Source organism: Micromesistius poutassou (assembly GCF_964030765.1).
Source record: "Micromesistius poutassou genome assembly, chromosome: 16".
In the NCBI taxonomy this organism is placed as follows: Eukaryota; Metazoa; Chordata; class Actinopteri; order Gadiformes; family Gadidae; genus Micromesistius; species Micromesistius poutassou.
This window is the reverse complement of record NC_140286.1, coordinates 2,324,404-2,338,320: the sequence shown is the minus strand read 5'-3', so window position 1 is coordinate 2,338,320 and position 13,917 is coordinate 2,324,404. Positions and strand designations below refer to the sequence as shown.

At 47.3% G+C, this 13,917-nt stretch overlaps 1 protein-coding gene across 4 annotated transcripts in view; it reads left to right on the top strand.

The window, feature by feature from the left end:
* The window catches only part of greb1l (GREB1 like retinoic acid receptor coactivator), a 77,473-nt gene that overhangs the window by 36,368 nt on the left and 27,188 nt on the right, over positions 1-13,917 (top strand). For 2 of the 4 annotated variants that reach the window (XM_084481062.1, XM_084481061.1), the window contains exon 2: positions 12,525-12,642. The gene's annotated coding sequence lies outside the window, so the exon portion shown is untranslated. Of the gene's footprint in view, positions 1-9,438; positions 9,750-12,524; positions 12,643-13,917 lie in introns of those variants that run through there. The other 2 variants (XM_084481063.1, XM_084481060.1) reach the window with 2 other exon arrangements.

The following is a 13,917-nucleotide window of genomic DNA, read 5'->3' as shown; positions in this document are numbered from 1 at the left end:
AAATAAAATAACTACTGTACATTTTGAAAAAGGCCCTGCCTATAATAGTGGACCTAGAACATACTTGATATGAGGATTAGATTCACCAATCATATTTTGATTTACCTCCATCATATGGACAACAAAAGCTTAATCGCATTTTCATCGATCCTTTGGTTTAATGTTACTTGACGTATAGTCAAGTCCTGTAGCCTCATGTTTTGTTTACCCCTCTAAACAAGAAGCTTGGGGCCTCTTGTTTGTATACCGAAATGTATTCAAACAATTTCATGTTGCTTCCCATTGTCATTAACGTTTATAGACTAGATTATTCACACACACACACACACACACACACACACACACACACCACTCTAAACATACACACACACCACTCTAAACATATACTTTTGTCTCATTATCATCCTCTTCTCTCACTCCCGTCTACTCTCTCGCTCTTGCTCTCTCTCTCTCTCTCCCTTGTGAAAACACAAGGTTTTAGCTTGTTGATGTAGCCAGGCTGTGTGTGTGTGTGTGTGTGAGGGGGTGGAGGTGGATGCTCTGTCTCTTGTTTCCATATGCCCAGGCTGGCCCGAGCTGTCCAAGGCCACGGTGACCAGCTCTCTGCTGCAGCGGGGACTCAGCGTTCCCTGACTGTCTCCGAGGTTGTTTGCTCTCGATCTCTCCCTCTCTCTATTTCTCTACCGCTCTCTCTCCCCAACCCCCCTCTCTCGCTTTCTCTCACTCACTGTACCTCACTCTCCTGCGCTCTATACACGATACCTCTCCCTCTTTCTCTCTCTTTCTCTTTCTCTGATTCTCTCTCTTTCTCTCTCTCTCTCTCTTTCCCACTCTCACCCGGTTCTCTTCTCTCTCCTGCGCTCTCTCTGTTTATTTCTTCCTCCCTCTATCTCCCCCCCCCCCCCTCTCTCTCTCTCTCTCTCTCTCTCTCTCTCTCTCTCTCTCCCTCTCTCTCTCTTGTCAGAGAGAGGTCACAGTAACCCATCCAGTGTGGATCCATGTGATAGAGTGTTAAACACTCCCTTTGTGATAATTTAACTGATGCATTCATTCAGAGTGTCTCCAGTGAAGCAGTCAACACAGTTAGGTAGCGGTTAGTGTTCTCCTCCGCTGTCCTTCATATACATCATTTTGAATTATCTCACACACATGTCATTTGGTTGGTCTGAACATGGAGACTGCAATCCATGCAATGTAAGCGGTGGTTACAAACAGGGCTCATCCTTCCTGGTGAAAAGCATGGTGAAATGCTCTCAGGTTCACCCCGTCGGGGAGATAAGGGCCAGGTTGAGAACGCCTGTTGTTTCTGTTCGGCTGCAATTCACTGGACCTGTGTTGTGTAAACTTCTGTCTGCTGTCTCTTGGCTGAACACCACAGTAGAATGTCAGAATGTCTTGTCCCACACCAGCTGGGTTTCTGTTGGTCCCCTGTGTGCATGTGTGTCCGTGAGCGCGTGCTCCAATTTAATATCCACTAATCCTGAATCAATTGCAAATGGAACCACAGAAATACCCAGTTTCATTTGATTTCACAAGATGCCTTTTATATATATATATATATATATTAATCCATGTCCCAGTTTGCACTTTCCATGGTTAAAGTTATTGAGGGACTGAGTGCATACTTTCTGGGCTTGCTGGGGAACAGCAACAGCCCCCCCCCCCCCCCCCCACTAAAGATCAAGCCTGTGCCACTTGCACATCTGTCGGCCGGGAACACACCGCAGCCCACAGTGGAGGAGCGGCGCATCAGGATGAAGTGGTCCTGGCCAGTGAATAGGCTTACTGTCACTTTTTTCTCCCCGGCCAGGTTTGTGTGTGGGGGTCAGGTCGGTGACAAAGGACGGCTCTGTGGCGCCTATTGTCTCATCCAAGACAAAACAAGAGATAGAGAGACAGAGACACAGAGAGAGAGGAGACTTACAGGGAGGGAGCCCTACTGCTTTGGATCTTTGGGCAGGGGTGAGGTGGACGGAAAAGTGTGGGCTCTGTCACCGGGGGCAACCTGGCTCTTATTAAAGGAGGTGTGGGGGGGGGTGGGGTTAATGGGGGATGGGAATGAGTTAATTGGCGGGACACAAGGACATGACTGACGGGGTGGAGGATGGGATGGGATAGGGGTCACGGCGGTGACGGTGGCAGTGATGGAGATGGTGGGGGGTGGAGGTGATGGCAGTGGAGGAGATTTTGATGGTGGTGGTCGAAGGTATGCTGGTGAAGGTGTAGGTTGCTTACTGTATGTGGTTGTAGAGATGATGATGATGGTGGAATTGGTGACAGGGTCATGGGGACGGTGGGGGCGATGGAGGTGGTTTAGGTACTGGTGGTAGAGATGGAGATGGGGATGGTGGGGGTAAATGGGATGGTGGTCATGGTGGTGGAGGTAGTAGAGATGGTGGTAGAGATGGAGGCGGGGAGATGGTGGTGGTGGAGGTGGTGGTATAGTTCGAGGAGGGGAGATGGTGGTGGTAGAGGTGGTGGTAGAGATGGAGGACGAGGAGAAGGTGGTGACAGGTTGATGGTGGTGAATGTAGTGGTAGAGATGGAAGTGGAGGAGGAGATGGTGGTGGTGCTGGTGGTGGTGACAGGGTGCCGCCTTGGGCCAGGAAGAGGGACATGATGGATACAACTGATCGCCCAGTGAGGAAGTTTAGGAGGAAGGAGGTGAATGGGGAAGGCTGGGGGGTAAGTTAGTGGGATCCTTCCTCTGGACATTGAGGAACCCTCTTTGTCATGGTGTCACTCAAACGGATTCAAGGTGGCTCAGCCCGCTTTCTTTAAGGAGGGAAAGAATGGAGAGGTTTCCCATTGTGAGAGGCTCTATCTGTCTCTCTCTCCTGGGTCTTTCTCTGTCTCTTCTTTCTTGTGCCCTCCCTATGTGCTGCTCCCAGCATCGGCTCCCGCGTGGCTTGGATGTGTCTTTTTCTGGGACAAAGAATGAAAGGAGAGTCCGATGACCTGACATTTGTATCGGGGAATGCTAGATTTTTACCAATTACAAGGGGATAAAAACAATCGAAACTTGGTGGTGGCCGGTTGAATTTGTCCTAATTCTTAAAACAAACAACAAACCGAAAAACATGTATGATTGTGTTCAGATTTTTGATATTGTAATCAAGGAGCTTAGATGCAATAAAAACTTGTTTTCCTGAAATGGTTGCATTACTTGCTTACTTAGATCAATGCTAGCTTAGATCTTTCTATTGACATTTTTTCTTAAAGTCTTACTAATGTGGAGATAAACCACGTGAGAATTTGTGAATTTACATCCGCAGCATTGATTCTTTAGACTCAAGCCAACGTTACACTGCCTGGCTTTGTTCATAAAAAAACTAAGACAGCCCCAGGCCGTATCATGTGACCCAAACCGGTCCTGGACGCAGCAGGGGGGAGCGGAGCAGGGTGGGGTCTCCCGGAAGAGGAACCCGACTCCCCGACTACTCGTCGTGTCATCTGATAAGAGCCAATGTTTTGATAGTGTTGCCCTCTCTACGTGATCTATGACTGCCCTTTTACACCCCTATAACAAAAAGGGCTGTCCAAACAACAATTTATGGCCAGGACAAGGCCTGGTCAACCATCATCAAAGATGGGGTCAGGGATGAGAGACATTAGGGGGCTGACCAGATGTTAAATGATATAGCAGCGGTCGTTTTAATCTGAATTAATTCTGGGAAGCGTTCCTCCCATTGACTGATGGTGTGTCGTTGACTGAGTTCCGTGGTAAATACAGTACAATGTGGTAGAATCTGTTGTTTTTGTTTACTCATACATACCATATTTTCCCTCCAAAAAAAACTTTATTCAGTTTATTTTGTATTCACGTTTTATACAGTTTTATACAGACAAACAAACACACAGTGCCATGTTTCAAAGCGTAGGTGCTATCTTATGTGCCCGAGGAATGTTTTCACTGGGTGTGTTTTCCTCTGTGCCCTTTACCATTGACCGCGGTTTGACCACGGCGCATGACAGATTTACAGTATGAAATAGAACGCGCTGTTGTCTCATTCAATATGGCCGCCCTGAATAAGTCCATAAATGCATTAGGGTCCTATGTGCTGCTCTGTTGTCCGGATAACGGTGAACTGGCGTTCAACCCTGGCAATGTTGTAAAATGCAGATAGGGTTCACATGCAGGCCTTCCGTTTTATTACACGGCCATGGAGAGCATTGTAAACTGTCACTCATGCCTCACTTTCATTGACTTATTCTGGAAGCACAGAATGCCCTGGTTGGATTTCGCCCTTGTCTTATTCTACACCAATGTCCTCCTGGCCAATGTTTATTTTCTGGGAATACTTTTTTTAAGTTAGAATAAGTGATAGCTTGAGGTTTATGAGGAATTAAAGGAAGTCCTTTCCAGGGGCTACAGATTTGACTTGAAACGTATATATAACCGTATACAAAGCTACGGAAATGAACAGACATACATGCTTTTATTTCTTACAGGTGGTATTGTCTCTAAAATGATTTGTATTATTAATTTATATTAACATTTTGTCCAATTGTTATAATTTAAAAAAACTAACTTGGTTCTATTAGGTTCCAGAAAACGAAGCTAACAACCAGAAAACAAAGCTAACTGGAACATGTATTTGTTATTTGCTCGCATCTTGCTGATAGTATAATCAGTATAATCGGGCGGGCTTTTGTCTTTTGTGTCTGTGGTTGAGATTTAGTTTAAGGTTAAACGCCTTGCCCTTAAACTCATCCTCCGGGCCAGAGTGTGTGACAAGGTCACCACTCCAATCAGCTCACATAAAGGCGGCTTGTCCCCCTAATGAATTACCTCTACAGTACCACGGCCGGGGCAATCCTCCGCCCTGCAGGCCCCCGCTGCAGCCTCTCCCTGGCCCCGCCGCCCCGCTGCCCTTTCACGTGCACCCCGGAGCCCCTCATTTTGAAATGAGTTTTATAACTGGACAGTAAAGTCCCAGAGGCTTAATGATGATGACTTCTTCATCTGCCCAAATGCTCCTTTTGTCGGCCTCCCCAGGCCTGCAAGCACCCAACCCCCGTTCTCACTGCGAGCGCGCGCACACACACACACACACACACACACACACACACACACACACACACACACACACACACACACACCAGGCCTTAAACCCTGCTTCACCCCCCTTTATAGTTCCCGAGATAATCCCCTTACAGCACGTAGACACACCACACACACACACACACACACACACACACTCATGCAGGCACATGCACACATGTGCACTCACACACTCTTGCACTCTTGCATACAAGAGTGTGTGTACAGAAAACATACAAAAACATTATACATGCGCACACACACACACACACACACACACACACACACACACACACACACACACATACACACACACAGACACGTGCGCACACGCCCACAGGCCATTATCTCGGCTAAGCCCTGCTCTGTCCTTCTCCGGACTCTTTCTCTGTGTTGCTGCCGACTTCAGCAATGGCATTCAGCAGGAATGTTAGCCTTTTGTTTGTCCCATTGGGAAGGCATGAATGACCCGGGCCTCATCTGCTATCCTCCTCACTAGCGCTGATTTGCACTTCAGTGCCCAGCAGGTAGCCAACACGGGGCTGTGGGGAGAGAGAGAGAGAGAGAGGGGCAGAGAGCGCTGCAGGGCTTGTATAAGGAAATGAGAGAGCGACGGGGCTGCCACCCGGACAGTAGGTGAGGGAGTGTGAGTCCTGACACCGGGGCGGCGTGGCCACGCGTGTTGGGAGCTGCGGCGGGAACCTCGAGCGTGCCCTCGAGTCTTTTGAGTCTCTTTTTTTTCCTTTTGTGTTTTTGTGACATGTTGGCTCCCGGTTGTCCAGCGGAGCAGCGTGTGATATACCCCTGGACACTGAACGTTCCCTTCTCTCCCCGGCCCGCCGTATACTACCCACCCCTTCGACGTCAGGACCCCCGCCGCGCCCCCCCCCCCCCATACCACGCATCTGGGGATGTGATGCGATTCAAAATGCCCCCGGATTTCTCTCTGACACCATATGTTTTTATTCTCTCGGTTAGAAAACAAGAAAACAAGAATCCCACGCTAACTCATCGGCCAGTGTCTCTCCCGTTCACCTGTGTGTGTGTGTGTGCATGTGCCTATGTGTGTGTGTGCGCATGCATGCACGTGTGTGTGTGTGTGTGCGTGTGTGTGTGTGTGTGTGCGTTCCAAACCTATGGGACCTTTGAGAGTCCAGGCTGCTCCATTAGAGCCACCACATGTGTTGAGTGCTGAGTCAGCCTAAACAAAGCAGGCAGGCGGAGCTCTGAGAGTCCACCCATGAGGATGACCATGGTAGCTCCCTTTCTCGGGCCAAGAACTCAAAGCTCTCTGTCCAAAACACCACACAAACACACACACACACACACACACACACACACACACAGAAACTCACACTAAGCACTAGGCCCTGGCGTGTCACATGACTCATCTTTCATCAGGTGGTGGCGGCAGGATACTTCCCCTTTTGTGAGGAGCCTTTAGCGGGAGCTCAGTGGGCTGATGAGGGATGAGCTTGAGCGGGGGACAGGGGGGTACGGGCCAAGCATTGAGACCGGAGCTCCTTTGTTTGTGGTTCCCTTTTGAGACCAAAGAGGTTTGCAGGGGTTCACTCATTATGTCCGTCCTAAATGGGCCATTCAGCGAGAGGTAGCTGTGTCAAAGTCAGGGGCTAGGAGGACTCAGGGCATAAATCATGTTGACAGCTCTTTTCCCCCGTTTGAACTTCTGGTGGCCGGTCACATCCGCGCTGACGGACGGCGAGCGCCTTGAGGTTTCACTTGTTTTATACCTCGATTGCTCTGGTGTTTTAACTGTCTCTCTGGCCTTTTTCAAACCCCATCCCCCTGATCCGGGTCCAAAATGAACACCTTCCCCCCACCTTCCAAGGACTGATAGAGTTTCACCATTTGGCAGATGAAAAAATTCCTGGCTATATAATTACATAATCTACCCGCCAAGACTATTCCTTGGCCAGTAGATTTTCCACTTGCTGAGGGAAGGCTGTAGGTCATGTGTGGTCTGAGGCAATATTAACTGGACAAATTTCACAGTCAACCTCAAGCCCAATGTTTAGACAAAGGCAGATTAGGAGAGATGAGTCCTGCTAGGGCTAATTGTGGCCGTGATTGGCCTGTGTGCTGGTTTACAGCTGTCCCTCACACTAGCAGGCCCCCACTATAACCATTGGAGTGAAGGTGAGAACAGCCCTATACAGCTTGATTAAAACAACTGTTGACTGTGCCTGTGGTAATGAACTGGAACGTCTGTCAAATGGTCCGCTAAATCGAGAAACTCTAGCCAGTAAAGGGAGATTTATATTTTCTACTACCCTTTTTCTACTGCTTTTTCTACTTTTTCTAAAGCTTTCTAGTGAGGAAATAGTTTTCTAAATGAATGGTCAAAAAGAACACCAAGTATGATTGATGACCACTACAGTTATTCATTTTAAACTGAGATAATAATTGTATCATCCCATTCATTTATTCAATATCGTAAGTAACTTATCTAAGATGGAAACGTGACGGCTGAAGACGAGAACTAGACTTCTATCACAGTGCACTCTACTACAAAGTGTGTTTACTGAAACTATTGAAGCTATTACCTCACAGCTTCTTGCTGAATTTACTCAAAGGAATACACCACTCAAAAACTATACATTTATTTTTTTGCCCTACTTAGTCATGCTTCATAGCCTGGAATGTCAGCTGATAAGGAAACACTTGTTTCCTTTGTGCAGAAGAGCTGCTGTTTTGTTAGGATTGATCCTCTATTAACTTCATTGTATGTAATGAGAAATGGTTAAACTCTATTATGAGCTCTATTATCTACAGAGAGGTTGGGGTGCAAACCTTTTCCTTCCTATGTTTCCGGCTTTATAAGGGTCAGTAAACGATCAACAGAGTGTGGTTTACTGCTGACATAGCCCTAACAAATGCATTAATTAATCATTAGCAAAAGTTGTAATTAATAACTAGCAAAGGAAGCTTAAACGGTAGCTTTGTTGCATCATGCTGGGTGAATAATCAATCATTTGTACATAGTAGACCTTACCTTTATTTATCTTTCAGCAGAACATAGCTGCAGTAGATTACTGCATCAGGGCATTGGCAATAGTACAATTGGCAGACACAGCAGTTTTTCCAGGGAATGTCAATGCAGTTTGACTGGGCAGTCTGCTGGCTGCCTATGTTTACTGTTCAAAGTCGGGTGAGATAGTCAGGTGTTTGTTCACGGTTGTGACATGGAGTGACTGTGACTGTGTGAAACCAGAGCATGAGAAAGCTCACCTCTGCAGTGAATTTGGATCGGATTGCTATCCTACACATCACTAAAAATGGCACCAGATCAATACATGTCATGAGGGGTTGGTCAATGTAAACATTTCTAATTGGAAACCATGACTAGACTTCCCGTCTCTGCACACTCCCGCTTTTCCCAGTAAAATAAACATTCCTTCCTTCCTCCCTCGTGCGCTGCTATTCTTTCACACATGCTGAGTCAAGGATAAGCCAATAGTTGAGTGAGAATGTGTTCTTTCTCCACTCAGCACGCTGATGTGAAGGCATGTCACCAGGGCTAGAATGACACATAATCCTCAACATCTGCCCACCACGCTTGTTGATTGGTGGCGCAAGAAGTGCGTTTATTTATCTTGACCAGATGAGCCCCTGGTATTTATAGCCCGAGTAACAGCACGGTGAGGGGTCAAATCCAGGCGAGGCCACGGGGAGACAAAATGCTCAGGCTGACCTGACATTCTTGTGCCCATTTTGCCACACATTGCTTGTCCTGTCTGTTAATTGCCCCCACCCCCCCCCCCCCCCCAATAAAAAAGAACCAGTGGGTGTGGCGATCTGCAGAGCGAGAGGCTGATGAAAGAGGGTATTAAGGGTTGGGCTCTGAGGATTCTGCCCCTTCAATGTTCACACATTCATAAAAATAGAAAAATACAGAAGAAATTAATCAAATCCCTGAAGGACGCTTGATGACATCGGCACGGGTGGGTGGGGGGGGGGCACCGGCGGCTGACATTGGGCTGGGGGGGGGTCACGCGTGGCGTGGCGCGCGCCGGCCTGGCAGCAGGCTGATACAGGCCTCTCCTTTGTGTCCACCCCCTCCTGTTGCTCTGTGGCCCTCCAAGAGCATCTGTCACCACGGGGGGGGCAGCAGGGCCAAGATGAATGACCCCCCCCCCCATACAGCCCCCCCCCCCAACTCCCCTTCCACAGTGTATCCTCCCCCCCTCCTCCTCCTCCTCCTCCTGCCCCCTCCTCCTCCTGCTACTCAGCAAATGGCATAGGATAGAAGATTTCTAAGGGGAGGGATTTGAATGTGTGTGTGTGTGTGTGTGTGTGTTTGTTTGTATGTGAGATAGAGAGAGAGAGAGAGAGAGAGAGAGAGAGAGAGAGAGAGAGAGAGAGAGAGAGAGAGAGAGAGAGAGGCAGGGGGAGGGAGAGATTCTTCTGTGTTGGTGGAACAAGAGGGATTCCAAGTCCTTCTCCAGAGTGTCATGACTAAGGATGTTTGAGGGGGCACCAAGAACAGAACAACATTTCTTAAATTTCCCGGGACTTTGCTGAATATTTTTCGCCCCCGTTTTGGTCGCGCTTCGGTTGGATCTATCGCCCTCTGTGGAATACTTTCTTACATTAGAAGCCGCCTTCAAACTGTGGAACTTAAAGGTGTTTGGAGTTGGCTTTGGATTTGGAGAGCTGGGGTCTGCTTGCTGTGGCGTCATGGAAGGTACAGGTGTCCCATGGAGCATTTGGCTCAGCATATCATTAAAGAGATGGGCTTTTAGCACCTCATTTAGAGGGTGTTAAGAAATGTTAGTGTTTTGGGCTGTATTTGAACCACACCCCCCACAACTGCTGTGTCTCTGTGTGGCAACACTGCTTTTCTAATGTTAAAAAATAGTTGTTAGCTCTTTCCCGCATTTCTAATGTTGGTGTGGATCGGCCTTTGATGGTGTGGAAGACTGGGCTGAATTACGTTCAGTTTTTATTTTGGCTTCATGCACGTTTTTATTGTTTTTCCGTTTTTACACTGAAATGGAAACCTAATTTTATCGACTCATGTCAACAACCAGGAAACTCACATATTTTGTTTTTGCCTGATGTCTGCTTTTGCTTTAGTGTGTAAATGCAGGAATTGCTTAACATGTTCAAAACATTTTTAAACCATAGACCGTGGCTTCAGCCATTTAGCCAGAGAGGGCCCTGAGCGGGCTCAGACCAAGGACCTGGCCTCACACCCGCTATTGTCAGCACTGTAATGTAATTATGCAGATCAAGGGGAAACAAAAGGAGCCGTATGGAATGTGAAAGGGAGACAGAGAGAACAAGAGAAAAGAAGGCAAGGTTAATGCAAGGCTCCACTTACTAGGCTAATTTTAAATGTCTTACTTTTTTTTTTTGCATAGAACTTGGTAATTGCTTTGCCGGATGAAAGAAAAGTGTTTTATTAATTTTTTGACATTAACATTTAAGGCGATATACATTGATTAAGGCAATTCATGAAATAAACTTATTTTACATGAATCCCTCTTAATTAATTTAGATAAACTTTATGTATGTGAGGCACCTCCAAAAAAGAATATATATGAAATTAACAAAGGATTCAAAACATCATTGTGAAGCTGTTTTCTACGGTCATAAAATGAAAATAAATTAAATAATTATTTCCTGTAATATGTTGCGATGATGCAATTCTTATCTTCTGTGATTCTAAATCAATTAACTTCCAAAAATCGATTTAATTTCTTTAAATGTATTTGTTTATTTTTTACTCTAGTAGTACTCTACTAGTCCTAGTGCCTTTGTGTATTTACATCATTGCAATCAGTTGATAAAACTTTTAAATGCAAAGATAAAACATCTTATGCACACTTTACTCTGCTTTCATACTATCACTTGCCACAGCGCCTTTCTCAGCGCAGTGCGGACTACAGTAGACCCATCAATTAGCCCTACTATGTATCAAATCGGGAATCTTTTTGAATAAAGAATCGATTTTGAATCAAATTGTGATTCCCACCCCCTATGTGCGTGTGTTTGTAGGACCTTTCTGCACTGTACATGTGAATGTGAACACGCACCTACGTGCATGCGTGCATGTGTGTATACGTTGGCCCATCAAATGGGGACTCTCCTTGGGGCCCCCCCTTTGTAATTCCCAAGCCCCAATATCAGCCTAAGCGGCCCCTTTAAAACCATTACGAGAACCACAAGACCGTTTTAAGCACCCAGAGCCGTACCTGTCCCGGTGTCTAGATTTACGTCCTTCTGAAGCCCCCCTGTCTCTGGGCCATCTGTGTCTCTTTCCTGGGCTGTCCACCCTCCACTGCCTCTTTGATAAGCATCAAAATACTTAAAATAGCTGCTGTCAGGAAGAGCAGGGGAAATACTTCAGGACTATAGGCTGAGATGACCCCAGCAGGCATTTCAACTGTATTCCAAGTGTAGACCAACTGTGTATAGTACACACACTGTTGAATAGCGTATTGAGTATTTTAGATTGTGATTACTATGTGATGATTGTGTGGAGAGTGGACACAATCACTGGGGTGTAATGGATTAATTGTATGTACAAATATGTATATATTTAGTAATTGTATTCAACTTACATATGTTTGTTAATTCGTTTTTGTATACAATATAAAAGCCAGGAGTCCGTAGGATTTCATAGATTTCGTTCAATATTGTCAACTCCTATCCGGTTCATATGCTAAATGCTAGTTTAATTAGCTCCCAGCCCAACCTGGCTAATCATTTGCAAGTTACAATGTAATAACGGTCATGAAATGCAAGTTGAACCAGCTTATGTACAGTTCAGGACTTAGACCCCGGTTTGTTCTTCTACACAGTGTAGCATCACCCCATCAGGAATGATTACAAGCCAGATTGGGATAGTCAATGTTTTGGAAAGAACTTTGCTTCTATCCTATCAGATACTGAGTGTCTAACAATGCAATCGACAAAAGGGGCAAAGTAGCTACTAGCTACCATATCCAAATCAAAATAACAGGACTGTGTGTTTGTGTGTGTGTGTGTGTGTGTTTGTGTGTGTATAGTGGGTTCAACCCTCAACTGAAACACTCAAGTGTGTTTTATGAAAATAACCCCTGGGCGGTGGTGTCAGATAACCTGTTAGGGCTCTTTTATAGCCACTACATATGTTGTGGTTTGATGCAATCTGCTACAGCTGGGGTGGCCATCTTGTTGTTCTCCCCCACACATTACAATTACATTTGCTGAATATACTTTAGTACTTGGAGGTTGAATATCCAAGTGTAAATGCATTTATTTAATACTTTGATAACTTGCACAAGCATTTTGTGACAGCATGTCCAAAGTTAGCGCTCCAAAAAACGACACCAAATCGAAGCCCTGTCTCTTATCCGTCCATTATCACATGTCCCTTTTTGCTCATACACGTCTACTGTTTTCTATTGTGTTCCAAGGCTACTTCATCATGGCCGTCAAGCTTATCTAACATCTCCCTGGCTCTCCCCCCCAGGTCTAGAGCGGTGACACGAGTGGAGATGTCTTAGGCCAAAGGTTTCCGTCGAGTGGTAGCGACCCAGCATGTAGCAGGACAAAACAAGACCCTTCACGCTTGGGAACAATCAGACAAGGTAAGCCCACCTCACTGCCTCATCAGTGCATTGTGTATTCCCTCAGCCGCCTCGCGTCAAGTACCGACCTCCAGTTTTCATGGCGTGTGCGTTAGTGGTATTAGGCCAAAGAGAAACTGGGTGAATAGCTTCCGTGAATAATGTCCGAGCTGTTTGTGTGCCGGGGTTCTTCCCCACCGGTCTGTTCCCCCGTTGGCCCCAGGGGGGGAATCTGTTGCACAGACGATCGGGCTGGCCTACGACTCGCTGTGACCCGGGGTCATAGTCATGCAATCTGCTGCTGCCACCCAGGAGCCGGGGAATACACTTGGCTGACTGGCTGGCTGGCTGACTGACTGAGTGACTGGCTGACTGAGAGTGTCAGTCAATGTTCAACTCAGGCCCCGTGGCACCCTTGTTCCTTTGTAACGTTTAACCTGTTGTTGTTTTTAAACGTGCGCTCGGAACGGCGTTAAAACTCATTACGCTCGCACATCCGTCAGAGCCCCAGTCAGTGACGGACTCACCTGAAATAACGCCCGCCCGCCCCCCCCCGCCGCGCCCCCCCCACCTCCCGTCTCCTCCCCGTCTCCACGCACTACGGCTGACCTTAGCAACCTCCCCTGGGAGAAACATCCGGCAGGTGACCTCTGGCCGGGCTTTGTTTTGAGGAGGGCAGGTGAGGTCGCCCACAGCGGCCTCCTCTCTGCTCGTGCAAGGGTAATGGACAAATCAGTCCTAGAGAGGCCCCCGGGGGCCCCGCGGAGGGCTCCGGAGCCGCGCTATGGCCGCGCGACAGAGAGGCCGTCTTCCCTCAAACGCCCCGCAGGACGCAGTTTGTTCACAATCTCTCTCTTTCCTCCTCTGTTGCTCTGTTGTTCATTATCTCTCAAGCACTCTCTCTCTATCTCTCTCTGTCGATATCTTTCAACTACTCTCTCTGTATTTCCCTGCTTTTCTCTATCACTTTCTATCTCCCCTGTATTCTTCCCCCGCTCTGTCTCTCTCTCTCTCTCTCTCTCTTCCCCCGCTCTGTCTCTGTCCCTCTGTCTCTGTCTCTCTCCCCGATTCTGTCCCTGTCCCTCTGTCTCTCTCTCTCTCCCCCACTCCGTCTCTCTGTCTCTCCACCGTACTGCAGCTCTGGTGCCGGTTATCTCTGTGCGACCAGGCGTTGTTAATCTGCTCCTTTGTCCGGGTCGGTCGGATTCCTGCGTCCCCCGCAGAGAGACACACACACACACAGGCTCCTATGTAAACACCGGCCGTGGAACCTGTCCAGGCGTGGGCTGCATGGTA